The following is a 17,207-nucleotide window of genomic DNA, read 5'->3' as shown; positions in this document are numbered from 1 at the left end:
CAAGGAAAACTTTTATATTACTCTTTCATTTTATGTCCCATTTTATGACCCTTTTGCCTTAGTCATTAATCTCTGATGTGGAACTTTGTTAAGTGCTTTTGAAAATCTAAATATGCTACCATCTACTGAATTTTCCTTATCTGTTGTGTCAATAATATCTTCAAAGTACTCCAGCAGGTTAGCTAAGCATGACCTCTCCTGCCTGAATCCATGTTGGCTATCCTTAATCAAACTATGTGGGTTTACTTTAATTTGACATTTCATATGATTTCCTGTATTTTCTCCCAGCAAATTAAAGACTCACTGTTTTCCCTCATGACCATTTAGAGGAATATAATGAAGTTATCTTTGATGCTTTTCAGTCCTTAAGAATCTCTACTGAGTGGTGTGAACTTTAAAAAAGTCAGTGAAGAATTAAGTGATTTTCTCATTGGTTCCCTTAACACTTTTTTTGCTGATCAGAAAAGATGGAAATATTTTAAGGGCTTTAATAAATATGCCCACTGAAAATATTTCCAGTTGTGTGTCAAACTGGAAAAAAAAACAGTCTACCTCATAAAAGTGCTATTTCTCATCTGTCTGAGAGAGCTAAAAAACCCCTCCAAACATAAAAAGGGACATATCAACCCTTCATTATTCTTTCAGCAGTCAGGAAAAACAACAAACTAGGTCTTGAATTTGGGTGAGGAACAAAAGTATATAAAAGGTGATGAGAAGGAGCAGGTGTGTTAGCCACTGTCAGAACTTTATATATGTAAAAAAAAGGACTTTTTTTTTATTCCTATCCTTCTTTAGTAGATATTTTTAGTAAATTCAGTAAAGATTTTTGTTAAAAAATGTTTACTGGAAAAGTAATGAGTGTTTTCCTCCTAGATAACATACATATTCAAGGATATTACATTTTATATTCTGTTCTTTGATTTAAGAGTGTTTATATTTCATGTATTTCAGAGTTTTACTACTATGATCCACAAATCCCAGAACTTCTTCAGGGACACAAAGTCAATAAGTGACTATTGTTTGTTAAATATGTTTTTAAACATTACCATAAACGAATTATAGAAGCGTGTATTTTACTGGATTATGACTCAATAGAGTAGCTTTTGATTACTTTTTTGAACTTAAAATGTTGGAAATGTGCAAGTGTCACTTTAGCATAGAAAAAAATGATTAAAGTAATTTCACATACCTAAAAAAATCCTGCTTTCTTGCCACCAGTGTCACGGTTTAAAGCTGGGCTGGCGATTAAACCTACAGCAGACGCTCTCTGTTAACCCTCCCCCCCCCCCCCCCACCCGAAGGGAAAGGGAAAGGGAAAAGGGAGAGAGACTTATGGGTTGGAAAGTTAAAACAGTTTTAATAAACCTATAATAATGAAAAAGAGTATAATAATATTGGAATAATCAAATATATACAAATATATATACAAAACCAAGATCGAGCTCCCCCGATGTCAGCAACGTCACCACCGGCACTGCAGGGCAGGCTCCGGGAAGGCCCAGGCTGGGCCTAGCGACGGTCGAGAGCTGGATTCAGGGATGCACAGATCAGGATCGGGGGCAGCAGGAAAACAGACAGAGTCCTCCTTGGACACCGGCCATAGCAGAAAGAGCAAGAGCGAGCAAGAGTGCGAGACCCTCGTGATCCCCCCGCTTTATACCGAGAATGACGTGTATGGGATGGAATACCCTCGTTGGTCAATTTTGGGTCACCTGCCCTGTCTGCTCCCCCCTGCAGCTGCGACCCCCCTTCAGCTTTTCACTTGTAAGCAGTGAGGAATTCAGCAGTGACCTTGGTTTCTCTAAGAAAAAGTACAGCAAGAGCCTTACTGCACAACATCCCTACCGGTGCCTCAGCGATAACTACAAACTTCGAGCGTTATCAGTCCTGGAAGCAGACACTGTCTGCAAAAACATGCAGTTAGTTTCAGAAAGTGCAGTTATTTAGAGGAGACTTAGCTGAAAGTAAAAATCACTGAAAGGAAAATCGGCCTGGTTTAGGCCAAACCAGGACATTCCACCCCTTATTCCATACCATTCACGTCATACTCAGATCACCACTAACTTTTCATTTTAAAATATATACAGATAACATTAGTTTATGATTCATCTCTATACAGAAAAAAAAAAAAAGTTCATCAAGTTCATTTAGTTCAGGATTGTGGGTTTCCATCTGGCTAGGAGTCTCTCAGGGCAGGAGACATGGTATGAGTTTTGTCACGGTTCATGCCCACGGGTTGCAGGTTAAAGATGTCAGTCTCGAGGAGGTTACTGGACACCACTTGCAGCTAGCTCTATTCCCATCACCACTGCTTCAACCTGAAAGACACTTATGAACACTGTTAGTATTATGCAGCAATTAACATCATACAGTTCAGAATTAAGTATTCTCACCCAAGATCAGATCACCTTCAGGGACACATCGGACTCCACCATCCTGCAGCATCACCCACCAAGTACATCCAGGTCCTTGAGCAAAAGCAATCCCATGAATGGGTTTACCTTTGCCCGTAGCAGGAAGAACCCAGACAGTTTTTCCCAACAGATTCCTTTCATGCACCACAGGGACTTTATCCCCTTCTACTGTATGTAAAAGGTCTGACTGAGCAGGGCCAGCTCGATTGATAGATCCCCTGGTGTTAACTAGCCAGGTAGCTTGTGCCAAATGCTTATCCCAGTTTTTAAAGGTTCCACCCCCCATTGCTTTTAGGGTAGTTTTTAACAGCCCATTATACTGTTCAACTTTCCCAGAGGCTGGTGCATGATAGGGGATGTGATATACCCATTCGATGCCATGCTCTTTGGCCCAGTTATCTATGAGACTGTTTTTGAAATGAGTCCCATTGTCCGACTCAATTCTCTCTGGTGTGCCATGTCGCCACAAGATTTGCTTTTCAAGGCCCAGAATAGTGTTCCGGGCAGTGGCATGGGGCACAGAGTATGTTTCCAGCCATCCGGTGGTTGCCTCCACCATGGTAAGCACATAGCGTTTACCCTGGCGGGTTTGAGGGAGTGTGATATAGTCAATTTGCCAGGCCTCCCCATATTTATATTTCAACCACCGCCCCCCATACCACAAAGGTTTTAACCCTTTGGCTTGCTTAATTGCGGCGCATGTTTCACAATCATGGATAACCTGTGCAATAGAGTCCATGGTTAAGTCCACCCCTCGGTCACGAGCCCATCTGTATGTTGCATCTCTTCCTTGATGACCTGAAGTGTCATGAGCCCACCGAGCTAAAAATAGTTCACCTTTATGTTCCCAGTCCAAATCTATTTGGAACACTTTAGCAGCCTGATCTGCTTGTTGGTTGTTTCGATGTTCCTCAGTTGCCCGACTTTTAGGTACGTGAGCATCTACATGACGTACCTTCACGACTAGTTTCTCTAGCCGAGTAGCAATATCTTGCCACAGTTCAGCAGCCCAAATAGGTTTACCTTTACGCTGCCAGTTGTTTCGCTTCCACTGCTTTAACCACCCCCACAAGGCATTTGCCACCATCCATGAGTCAGTATAAAGATACAGCCTTGGCCACTTTTCTCGTTCAGCAATGTCTAGAGCCAGCTGGATGGCTTTTACCTCTGCAAATTGACTTGATTCACCTTGTCCTTCTGTGGCTTCTGTGATTCGTCGTATAGGACTCCATACAGCAGCTTTCCACTTCCGATGCTTTCCTACAAGACGGCAGGATCCATCGGTGAACAGGGCATACTGCTTCTCATCCTCTGGTAGTTCATTATATGGTGGGGCTTCTTCAGCACGTGTCACCTCCTTTTCTGGTGGCATTCCAAAGTCTTTGCCTTCTGGCCAGTCCATGATCACTTCTAAGATTCCTGGGCGGTTAGGGTTTCCTGTTTGAGCCCTCTGTGTAATTAATGCAATCCATTTACTCCATGTAGCATCAGTTGCATGATGGGTAGTGGGAACCTTACCCTTGAACATCCAGCCTAGTACTGGTAATCGAGGTGCCAGGAGAAGCTGTGCCTCAGTACCAATTACCTCTGAAGCAGCTCTAACTCCTTCATATGCTGCCAGTATCTCTTTTTCAGTTGGGGTGTAATTGGCCTCGGAGCCCTTGTATCCTCGACTCCAAAATCCTAGGGGTCGACCTCGAGTCTCCCCTGGCACTTTCTGCCAGAGGCTCCAGGTAGGACCATTGTCCCCAGCTGAGGTGTAGAGCACATTTTTAACATCTTGTCCCGTACGGACTGGTCCAAGGGCTACTGCATGCACAATCTCTTGTTTAATCTGTTCAAAAGCCTGTCGTTGTTCAGGGCCCCACTGAAAATCATTCTTCTTTCTGGTCACTTGATAAAGAGGGCGTACAATCTGGCTGTAATCTGGAATATGCATTCTCCAGAAACCCACAATGCCTAAGAAGGCTTGTGTTTCCTTTTTGTTAGTTGGTGGGGACATAGCTGTTATTTTGTTGATCACCTCTATCGGGATCTGGCGACGCCCATCTTGCCATTTAATCCCTAAAAACTGGATCTCCCGGGCAGGTCCCTTGACCTTGCCTCTTTTTATGGCAAAACCAGCTTTCAGAAGAATTTGGATTATTTTCTCTCCTTTGTCAAAAACTTCTGCTGCTGTATCACCCCACACAATGATGTCATCAATGTATTGCAAATGTTCTGGAGCTCCACCCTTTTCTAGTGCAGTCTGGATCAGTCCATGGCAAATAGTAGGACTGTGTTTCCACCCCTGGGGCAGTCGATTCCAGGTGTACTGGATACCTCTCCAGGTGAAAGCAAACTGTGGCCTACACTTTGGTGCCAAAGGAATAGAGAAAAATGCATTAGCAATGTCTATAGTGGCGTACCACTTGGCTGCCTTTGACTCCAGTTCGTATTGAAGTTCTAGCATGTCTGGCACAGCAGCACTCAGCGGTGGCGTAACTTCATTTAGGCCACGATAGTCCACAGTTAATCTCCATTCTCCATCAGACTTTCGCACTGGCCATATAGGACTATTAAAGGGTGAGCGAGTCTTACTAATCACTCCTTGATTTTCTAATTGTCTAATCAGTTTATGAATGGGGATCAGGGAGTCTCGATTGGTGCGATATTGTCGTCGGTGCACCGTGGTAGTAGCAATTGGCACCTGTTGTTCTTCAACCTTCAGCAACCCCACAACAGAAGGATCCTCTGAAAGGCCAGGCAAGGTAGACAGCTGTTTAATGTCCTCAGTCTCTACAGCTGCTATACCAAAGGCCCATCTATACCTTTTTGGGTCCTTAAAATACCCTCTCTTGAGGTAGTCTATGCCAAGGATGCACGGAGCATCTGGACCAGTCATAATGGGGTGCTTTTTCCATTCATTTTTAGTTAGGCTCACTTCGGCCTCCAATACAGATAACACTTGAGATCCTCCTGTTACTTCTGAAATACTGATAGATTCTGCCCCTTTATGATCCGATGGCATTAGGGTGCACTGTGCACCAGTGTCTACCAAGGCTCGATACCTTTGTGGTTTTGATGTGCCAGGCCATCGAATCCACACAGTCCAATAAACTCGGTTGTCCCTTTCCTCCACCTGGCTGGAGGCAGGGCCCCCCTAATCAAGAAATGGATTTGTGCTGCTCACAGGGATTGGACCTTCATTTCTCCTATTCACACTTTGGAAAAAGGAATTTGAGGCCCATCTACCCTGACTGGGGTCCTGCTCACTGGTAACTGGAGCAACCATCCTCCTAGAAAAATTCTCTCTGGTATTTCTTTTAGCTTGCAACTCACGTACTCGTGCCTGTAGGGTACTGGTAGGTTGTCCATGCCATCTGTTCATGTCTTCCCCATAACCACGCAGGGCAAACCACAGGATACCTCGTGATGTGTTCCGTTTCCTTTGAGCTGGTCCTGTAGGAGGGCGTTTTCTCTTAACAGCTGCAACGCGTGCCTGTGTAGGTAGAGAGTCAAGTTTATTCTCTATCCTGGACAGTTTGTCTGACAGTTGTTTAAATGAGTCCTTGTTTTCCTTTGTCAGTTTTTCCACAGCCGAGACACGGGCCTGCAGTGGGGAAGAAATACTATCTTCATACTGTCGCATACAGTTAGCCATTTCATCCACACTAGGTCGTGCCATAGCATTTTCTCCCCAGACTAATATTGACAATGTATGGGTATATGTTGGTGGAGCATTCTTCACAACCTTCCGGAACATGGATCGGTTGCATTCCACTTCATCAGGATCTACAGGATCTACAATTTCCCGTGGGTGTCTATAAATGATCTCTTGCACAGCTAGTTCTCTAAGGTAGTTAATACCTTTTTCTATAGTGGTCCATTTGCTCAGGTGGCTCATAACATCATCTTTATAGGGATACCTGCTCTTTACAGCTGATAAGAGTCGCCTCCAGAGACTGATAGTGTTTGACTTTCTTGCAAGCGCCTTATCAATACCACCATCTCTGGACAGGGATCCCAACTGTCTGGCTTCTCTGCCGTCTAATTGCATGCTATCCGCCCCATTATCCCAGCATCGGAGCAGCCAGGTAATAATTGGCTCACCATCATAACGGCTGAAATCTTTCCTTATATTTCTCAGGTCCTTCAGGGATAAGGAGTGGTAGGTTATCTCTACATCCGAGTCCTCCTTCTGTGATAGTTCTGCTTTAGAACGACCTTTCTTCTGTAATGGGTCTGCTTTAAAATGACGATCAAGGGAACCCCCATCTGTGTCAGGCCCTGACTCTGCCTGAGAAGGGCCCTCACCTGGGTCCTGTGATGGCTCTGCCTTAGAAGGCTCTGAGTCATCATCCTCCTCTTCACGAGCTGATTTCTTTTGGTATTTCTTCCTGGTTACAGGAGCAATTGGTACAGATTCGTTAGATGCTGGGGTCTGAGTAGATGCAGTGGCTGTCGTGGGAGTGCTGAGACTTGTTAGAGTCTGAGTAGCTGCAGTGGCCATCTTGGGGGGTGTAGCAGCTGCGGTGCGAGCTGTAGCGACAGCACACGCTGTAGGATCTGAGGTGGCTGCATAACACCTACACCTGTCCCTGCACCGATACTTAATCTTATCCCACATCAGAAACACATTCAGGACAACCAAAAATAAAAACATGCCACCTAGACAGCACCATCCTAATTTCACAAAATCTAGAGGAACCAGCTTGGCAGAAAAGGAGAAGGTACTATTTCCTGAAGTAAAACTGGAAGTGTAATCATTAACAGAATCAGCTAAAGGACGCCTGGAGCGTGCAGATGAAGTCGCTGCTACTAATTCGCGATTAAAACTGCCCATCATTGTGTTATAGAGATAAGAGATCGGAATAGTAACTGCCCAGTTTATCACAGCATAAATCAGTATCAAACCCCATACCAAAACAATACATTTCGACCAGCGCCCACTGCTAAACCGCATGTAAACATTCATAAGAAGCAAACAATAACACAGTGCCCACGGCAGGTAAGGCATCATTGCAATACTCAACTGTGAAAGAAACTCTATAAAAAGACGAGATAACACAGTACTCAAAAATGACATCAGCATCTTCCCTGTCTGTTTTAATTTCCAACCCCTCGTAAATCTCAAAGGAAGAAATCTGATACTCTCTCAGCTGAGCTCTCCGGGTCTCCTCCCGCCGGAGCTGGGATTCGACTTATCAGAGCAACCTGTTGGAGCTTCTCTCGAGCCCCACGTTGGGCGCCAATAAATCTGTCACGGTTTAAAGCTGGGCTGGCGATTAAACCTACAGCAGACGCTCTCTGTTAACCCTCCCCCCCCCCCCCACCCGAAGGGAAAGGGAAAGGGAAAAGGGAGAGAGACTTATGGGTTGGAAAGTTAAAACAGTTTTAATAAACCTATAATAATGAAAAAGAGTATAATAATATTGGAATAATCAAATATATACAAATATATATACAAAACCAAGATCGAGCTCCCCCGATGTCAGCAACGTCACCACCGGCACTGCAGGGCAGGCTCCGGGAAGGCCCAGGCTGGGCCTAGCGACGGTCGAGAGCTGGATTCAGGGATGCACAGATCAGGATCGGGGGCAGCAGGAAAACAGACAGAGTCCTCCTTGGACACCGGCCATAGCAGAAAGAGCAAGAGCGAGCAAGAGTGCGAGACCCTCGTGATCCCCCCGCTTTATACCGAGAATGACGTGTATGGGATGGAATACCCTCGTTGGTCAATTTTGGGTCACCTGCCCTGTCTGCTCCCCCCTGCAGCTGCGACCCCCCTTCAGCTTTTCACTTGTAAGCAGTGAGGAATTCAGCAGTGACCTTGGTTTCTCTAAGAAAAAGTACAGCAAGAGCCTTACTGCACAACATCCCTACCGGTGCCTCAGCGATAACTACAAACTTCGAGCGTTATCAGTCCTGGAAGCAGACACTGTCTGCAAAAACATGCAGTTAGTTTCAGAAAGTGCAGTTATTTAGAGGAGACTTAGCTGAAAGTAAAAATCACTGAAAGGAAAATCGGCCTGGTTTAGGCCAAACCAGGACAACCAGTATTTAACCTAGGATTATTATTATCATTTTGTCGTTATGTTAATGAAAATATATGCAAAGATATTTGACAAAAATATTGACTGTAAATATTAAGGGTTTGGCTGTAGTTTGGCACAATCTTAGTGCTAAAAAGGATGTTAAGTAGATACAAAGGACATGACAAAGATACACAGATTAAGTATAATCATTATCCTTGCATGCTCTAGAATAAAAAAATTGTTAAATTACCCAAAGGTCAGTACTAGGTCCAGTCCTGTTTAACTTATTTATCAGTGACTTGGATAAAGGGACAGAGTGTACACTCAGCAAGCGTACTGATGACATAAAACTGGGAGGAGTGACGGATACACCAGAAGGCTGTGCTGCCATACAGCAAGACCTGGAAGGGCTAGAGAGTTGGGTGGAAAGGAACCTAATGAAGTTCAAGAAAGGCAAGTGTACGGTCCTGCACCTAGGGAGGAATAACCCCATGCACCAGTACAGGTTGGGGGTTGACCTGCTGGAAAGCAGCTCTGTGGAGAAGGACCTGGGAGTTCTGGTGGACAAGAAGGTCACCATGAGCCAACAATGAGCCCTTGTGGCCAGGAAGGCCAATGGTATCCTGGGGTGCATTAGAAAGAGTGTGGCCAGCAGGTCAAGGGAGGTTATCCTCCCCCTCTACACTGCCTTAGTGAGGCTACACTTGGAGTACTGTGCCCAGTTCTGGGCCCCCCAGTTCAAGAAAGACAAGGAACTACTGGAGAGAGTCCAGTGGAAGGCTACAAAGATGATCAGAGGACTGGAGCATCTCTCTTACAAGGAGAGGCTGAGAGAGCTGGGTCTGTTTAGCCTGGAGAAGACTGAGGGGGGATCTTATCAATACCTACAAACACCTTAAGGGTGGGTGTCAAGAGGATGGGGACAGACTCTTCTCAGTGGTGCCCAGTGACAGGACAAGGGGCATCAGGCACAAACTGAAAGATAAGAAGTTCCATCTGAATATGAGGAAAAACTTTACTTTGAGGGTGACAGAGCACTGGAACAGGCTGCCCAGGGAGATTGTGGAGACTCCTTCTCTGGAGATATTCAAAACCCACCTGGACATGACCCTATGCAATGTGCTCCAGGTGAACCTGCTTTGGCAGGGAATTGGACTAGATGATCTCCAGAAGTCTCTTCCAACCCTAACTATTCTGTGATTCTGTGATACTGTGTAAACTGATGGCAAGCACCAACTGCTGTTCTGACCTTACTTTGTGCTATTTCCACAGGGTTCTATTTCACAGACGTCTAATAGCCCAAGAGCTTCACAATTTTACCTCTGTGTTTTCCCTACGTGTTTTCCCTACATGTTTTCTGAACTCATTGTTGCTGTCAAACAGTCACAATGTTGACCACTACGTACTGAGTTCACTTTCTTATAACTATAAATAGTGGTAAAATTCTCTTTATGTTCTAGAGGAGCAGAAGGGAAATTTCATTTAGTTTCCTCTTTAAAAGATACAGTTTAACAACTTCTTTATGTTTGTTAAGGGCTTAGGGGATAAGCAGTCAGGGCACAGTCCAAATTTTTGCCACTCTTTGTTCTGTGCTGTCTACAAAGAGCATCTAGGGTTATTCCGCAATGGGATCAGGGTGCAAGACTGGATAGTCACAGAAAAAAAGGATGTGGGACTCACTTCTCTCTATAGGTGCATTAGTTTAAACCAAGTTCTGTACTAACTCATTAAAATACAGTTAGCCTATACACTATTTATCATTCCTCAAAGAGGGGATCAGAAAACAAAAACAATATTCTCTAAAAGTTTAAATTTGTGTTTAACGAAAACACATCAGCTGTCATACATGAGCTATCCTGCATAACCCTGTGTTACCAACTCTACTCATTCCTAACAATGGAAAAGCACAGTCTGCACTCATCAGGAAAAGTAATTACTCAAATAATTTCCTTTTAAATCTTGATCTTCATAAAAAAGAGCATTTTAATTACTTGCAGAAATCTATTAGTATGTGAAATCACCAGCTCCCGCTAACCTTGAAAGAGGACAGAATGACTGAAATGATGATTTTCTGTTCTAATGAATTCACGTAAGTAAATAAATTGTTTTTATGAACTTTAAAAATTTAAATGATAACAGGCCAAATTCAGAACATACATATGAAAATTGAATCTCACTCAATGATGGACTACTTTCTGCTGCCTCTATTTGTAGTAGAGCATCTAGCATGAAATACAATATCAAAATAAGTTTCAATTTACTTAAAATTACCTATTGGTTACTGAATGTTGCTTTAAGTTGACGTCAATAAAGAATATACTACTCTGGCAGAAATAGTGAGAGCATTCAGGATGGTTCTCAGAAGTGCCAGCTGATGCTAGGGAATGGGTTATTATTGTCCTACAGATGACAAGCACAAGATGATCCTTCAAGATCCGTAGGAAATATTGGGCACTAGACCTGTAAGGAGGGAGAGTTAAAGGGCTTAGGGACATAGATTAGCGGTGGAATTTGGCAGTGCTAGGTTAACAGTTGGACTTGATGAACTTAAAGGTCCTTTCAAACCAAAACAATTCTATAATATATGATTCTACGATTCTACGATTCTATGCTTTTAACTATATACATAAATATATAATATATGTAAATATATTATATATATTTATAATGTTTAATATATTAGATATTTATTATATATCATAGGCCTATATGAGCATATATATTATTATATAATATTATAAGAAATATTATACCTTAGAATATATTTATATTTAAATATATATTATGTATTATAAATATTGTATATCTATATAAGCATATAGACTTATTTCCACCTTAGCGTCTCCAGGTGTCAGTTATTTCACATACATTAAGAACATCATTTACTGCATTAACATGAAAGTACATGAAAGAATTCTGAAATCTTTAAAGAATGCACAAATTATGAGAAAGGTTGATAACAGGTGTTCTTCGGCGTTGAAGAAGAGAAAGTAGAACTCAGTATTACAAAAACTCAGTCTTTTCCAGCATTGACAAGTATTTGCAATTCTAGTTGAGAATCTGCTTTTCCTAGTTATGCTGAGAAGAATAATACCCTACCAAACTATTCAGTATAATGAGACTGCTCAAGGAATGTGTTATTGTTTAACATAAGTACGGTCTGCAAAATGTCACCGTGAGTGGTACTTCAAAGTATTCATCTCAAAGGAAAAAGCAAACTTTGACAGAGACACAAAAAATGAAAAAATTGAAGAGAAAATTACAAGCCTATAAGTAAGACCATTCAGTATAATGTGCACTTTCGTTAAATAGCTGAGGAAAAAAAAAAAAAGAGATAGTTATAAGAAAATATAACTGCAAAGGAATCACACAGAGAAAGCATTTCTGAGATGCTTGATAAATCAGCAGCTGAATAAAAAATGGACCTGAAAGAAAGTGGTAAATCCTTGTGAATTAAAAGAGATTTATCTAACTATTTGAAATACATTCACATTATTGGTATGCTCATAGCAGATAGCACACTGTTGTTCTGGCAGGCTGACAAATAATCACTTAGCTGGTGCCACTGTTTCTCTCTAAAGAAAATGGTGCATTACTGGTTACACAAATTATCAGCAGATTTGTGGGTGTTAGGAGTTACAAGCTGCAGTTTATTCAACATCATAGCAAGTACAACTGAAGTACTGAAGAAAAACTGCATAATGAACATTATAAAATCTCAGATGATGAAAACAAAATATCTGTATATTTTTCTTTTGGAAAAGAAAAGGCAAACTTTTTGATAACAGTGTTGCCATTCTTCATGTCTTCCAAAAATTTTTCTCACCTCCATGTTTTCTCCCACGCCAAGTTTAGAAGCAGGATTACCATCGCCAAAATAAAACCAATAATATATCTCATTTTATACTGTGCAGAAATTCTTCTCTATCAATAGGTACTGAATGAAAATAAAACATGACAGATAAGAATTATAAAACTACCTTATTACACCATACACATAGGCATTACTTTAATCAATTTAATTTATGTAATTAGTTAATTAATAGGTTTAAACTTTATATTTTAGCAGATAACATTTTCACCAAAAAACTAGTATTAATTGCTTAAAAAAAATATTGTTGCCTTCGTTGCTGACATTTTATTCAGACTATTTTACTAACAAGCTGACACAACAATACTACTATTGTGCGACCACTTCTCCCATTTCTTTTTTCATCAATATTGGGAATGCTTTGTTTGGCAACCGTCTACAAAGCATCATCTCCCTGCATCCTTCAGGTCTTCCTATATTTGAACTTAGAAAGTTATCCAATTTCAATATTTCTTCCCAGTCTTCCCCTTCTAATTCTGTCTATTCAGCTGATGACCCCTTCAGGTCATAATGGTTCTTTTTTTTTTACTCTCAATTCTCCAGGCTTTCCATTGCTGTTCTTACAGAACACCACCTTAGAAAAAAGTCCTTGCACTCATTTCAAGCTGTGCCTATACTGTCAATCTTTTCCTTCCCAATAATTTCCTTCTCTACTTTGTGTCAACATCTCATTTTTTTTCTCTCCACATGCAATTACTATTGCATTCTATAGTCTTTCAGATGTGTCGCTTATGTGTTGTCACTCTAAATCTCTTTCACTGAATTGTCAGACTGAAAGTTTCTGTCACAGCTAATATTTCTTCACAGATCTAGGGATAATGAACGGTAGTGAAAGTGGTGTTTATTGTTCAACACATATTTGACAGAGGAGTTCAGATACTGCATAACTAGGTGAGCAAGAGCCTGTGATAGAGGAAAACTGCATTACTAAAATCAAGTTTTGGAAAGGTAATGAATGTAAACATCATAAGGAATATGAGAGAATACATTAGTGGGTGTATGCTGAAGAGTCAGATATTACCTTTGAAGATTTCTATGCATGAATTAATAGAAAGGAGAGCAAGATGTACAATTTGAGTTTATAAGAACATGCTTTACTTGAACTTTGACCAGGTTAACTGTTAATGACTTTTCCCTATTTATTTTTGCTGAATTTATTAAATAATTACAGTGTGCATGCTTTCCAAAAAAAGTAAAGTGTAGGAATCAATAATGAATCACATATAAGAAAGGAAAATAAACTGAACAAATCAAATCCTGGACTAAATTTTTTCAAAAATTAATACTATTGGGACTGCTAAGTTTAGAAAAATATTGAGCATCTTCTGGCTAGCATATATCAAGTGGCATATAAGTGTGAGTTGTAGCTTTAAAAATATAGAAAGATAAATCATCATTATTTTAAACATTACCAGAGTTTTAATGTGCTCCAAGCACAGTATAGGTGTTGTTTAAAATAGAAATAAATAAATCAGACAACAAACTGCTTACTTTAGCTGTGTTACCTTTAAAGATGTTTAGTTTATTCTTATTTTGGAGAAGAAAATCAGATGAAGAAGTAAATTAATAATACTTATAATGTTAGAGAAGCCTCCAATATTTTTCCCCCAAATAAGTTTGCTTTTACCTTGAAATAACTGTCTTTTAATATTGCCAGGTGGCATTATCTAAAAAAAAAATTATATGCATATATACACGCATATGTACATCTGCATATACACATAGGTATACATTTACATATATATATACACATGTATATGCAAACACAAAACAAATTGCTTGTCTTATTAGAAATACAGTGTATAACTTTGGACATATTTTTTTCCTTGCAAGTTATTTCCTCATGTGTTGGATGGAGTCCCAGAAATAATTCTTCAGATAAAGAAACTACTACTAACCCACAAGAAATGTGGTTCTTCTATCCTGACAATCTGTCGATGTTGTCTGCGCACAGGCTAACACTGAAATGTCAAAGTAAATATTCTTTTATATCCTTTAAATATGTTGTTTAATTCAGTGGGAAATTTTGCATTATGGAACCAGTTATTAATTACTTATAATTTTCCACAATTGCAAGTGAATCTGTTAAAAGGTCTTTTGCTTTTGCATCTCCTTTGTAACAAACTAGACTATTCAAACACAAAGAAGGCCCTGAGTATGGAGTATTAAATCAGATTAGTTGGCCATAAGCAGACTTGTAAAATCTGGAGAGGAAATATGTAATTCTTACTGTTAAAAAATATTACCAACCTATGTACATTCTTTATGTGGTTAATGCATAATTTCACTGTAAACAAGGATTTCTTTCAAAATGTTGTGTAAAATTTAAATGTAATTAAGGGTCATGTCTGCTCAGATACTTTTACAACTGAGGTATAAATCCCAGTTGTAGCGATACACATACTGAATGAGTTCATGAAAAAACAAAATCATCCAATCAACACAAGCAAATCTCTTATTAGCTACATTGACTAAAATAAATAATATAGTCTAAGTATAATATAGTGTTATAAATTATTCCAGGTATAGGATGTAAACCAGAGTCTGCTGACTCATTTTATTTTACTTAGTTGCCCCTTATTAAAGTAGCTTGTATGAACACTTGTCTATGTAGTGGTAATGGAGAGTGGTTTTTTCACACAATCTTGACCATTGGGTCTATATTATCTCCCTCATTCTGAGGAAAAACTACTTCAGTATATAATTTTTATTTCACACTTCCATAATTTATTTATCTGAATCAGTACACACCAGAGATATTTTTTCTTTTAATAAATATGCAATTTATCCTTGAATACACAGTAACTTTTTATCTTTGTATTCTATTTTGTGTGTGTGTGTGAAAAGCTTAAAAAAACAAGCAACTGAAGAACAAGAAAAAGTATCATCAGCTTTTGGACTTAAAAATGAATACTCAACAAATGAAAGGAAGATGACAGACAAAATTATCCTAAAAGACGTATCTTCTCAGATTGGAGATTATGATAAATGCCTGATCTTCCATTTCAAAATAGAGAATCATGTTCTGTTTTCTCTTCTTGGCTGCTTTGCATCATGCCAGCAATGGAAAAAAATCCCCTTCAATATTGTAAACCTTTGTGCCTTATAATTTACTACTCAGAGGAAAGCCTCACATGGAACCCAGGATATATTGTGGCAATTCTTGTTACTTCAGGCACTTAATATTCTCCTGGGAGAAAGAACATGTAGCTGGAACCACATGATGTTCTGCAACTTCAATGGTTTGCTATGGTTTCTTGCAGTCGTAAACAACTATAAAAGCTGAGAGGGTAGCTTAAATAGTGCCAAGAGTCTGATTTGTCCCAAAGAACCCGAAGAAGTGCAGGTTTGGTACAGGGTGACTCTATTGGGTAAGCTTCATGTTCAGCATAGGTGGGCCAGATCAAAACATGCAATCAAAAATCCTGTGAGCTACTTACCTGTTTACAGATCTCATAATTTTGCCTGAACTCTGCATGTTTCAGATATCAGCCTCTGAGAGGTTATTTTGCACTGTTGGTTTTTCGGTTAGAGTCATTGTCCTCCAGTTATTTTCATCAATCAGACACACACACAGAAATATAACATAAAGATATAGAGTTGGTATTTTGACTGGTGATATTACGATTTTAATATTTTGTCCTTTTACTATTATGGACTTTCAAAATATTTTCATTAGTATTTTTTTATATTTTGAAAAAATATTTGAATATAACTAATTAAAATTAACACAATAGGGTAAGTAAAAGTAATTTGATGACAATACTATCAAATCAGGGAAAAAAATAAAGAAAAAAAAACTTTTTTGTTCATAAAAGTATTCAAATATGCATAGTTTTCCTTTAGCTTAATTTAAAAATTTATTTGCTAGAATTTTAGAATTGTAAGTCATAAATTTTAAAATTCTAAGTTACATATTTAATTACATTTTCTGTAATATATTATATTGAGTGCAGGTGGCAAGGTGCTGGCAAGGGGGTTTGCAGGGGTCGCCTCCGCGAGGAGGGGCAGGGGCTGCCCCGTGCTGGACACAGCCGGTTCCATCTGTATCCAATTGACCCACCGCAGGGCACGGCAGAGCTCTTCAGCCAAGGTGGTGGTCCCTCAGGGAAAACATATTTTAGAAAGGACAAAACACTGCAGAGCAGAGAGGGAAGTGAGGAAAAAAATGTGAGAGAAATAACCGTGCAGACACCAAGGTGAGAGAAGAAGGGAGGAGGTGATCCAGGTACCGGAGCAGAGATTCCCCTGCAGCTAGTGGTAAATACCATGGTAGGGCAGGATGCACCTCTGCAGCCCATGGAGGAGACCATGGTAGAGCAAAGAAAAGGTGTGAGGAGGAAGGAGAGGCAGAGGCAAACTGTTGTGTACTGATCATAATCCTAAAATCTACTTTTACAAATACTAATTTTACTATTTTACGTCACAGTATATAAAGTGTTCAATTTGTTTCTTTCATCATTCACAGCAAAAGGTAATGATGTCATGCTACCCAACACATATTTATATTTGTTTAATCAGAGTGGTAGCATTCTCATATCCTGAGAAGCATGACTGCAAACAAGATTTCCCAAATTAACAGAAGAAATCTGTTTTGCTCTCCCTCTGTCTCCCTCTGTGACAGAAATTTTACCAGTTGCTTGGACACACTAACAGGAGGTTCCTGACTGAGCAAAACACCTGACTGCATGCCTTATTGCAAGTAAGTTAGAGATACGGTTATCAGAAGAAATCCATTTTATTCAACTGGAACCATAGTACTACCTGTATTTCAAAACTGAGCTAAAATCCATTACCAGAGGTCAATGAAGAAAACAGAAAGGCCTACTATGACATAAATATGGAGCAAGAACTAAACACATAAATGGCTCTGTACTACTCATTTGTAATATGCAAAGTATTGCA

The sequence above is a fragment of the Nyctibius grandis genome, chromosome 2 (assembly GCF_013368605.1).
Source record: "Nyctibius grandis isolate bNycGra1 chromosome 2, bNycGra1.pri, whole genome shotgun sequence".
NCBI classification, from domain to species: domain Eukaryota; kingdom Metazoa; phylum Chordata; class Aves; order Nyctibiiformes; family Nyctibiidae; genus Nyctibius; species Nyctibius grandis.
The sequence above is the reverse complement of the archived record's forward strand: the minus strand, read 5'-3'. Positions refer to the sequence as shown.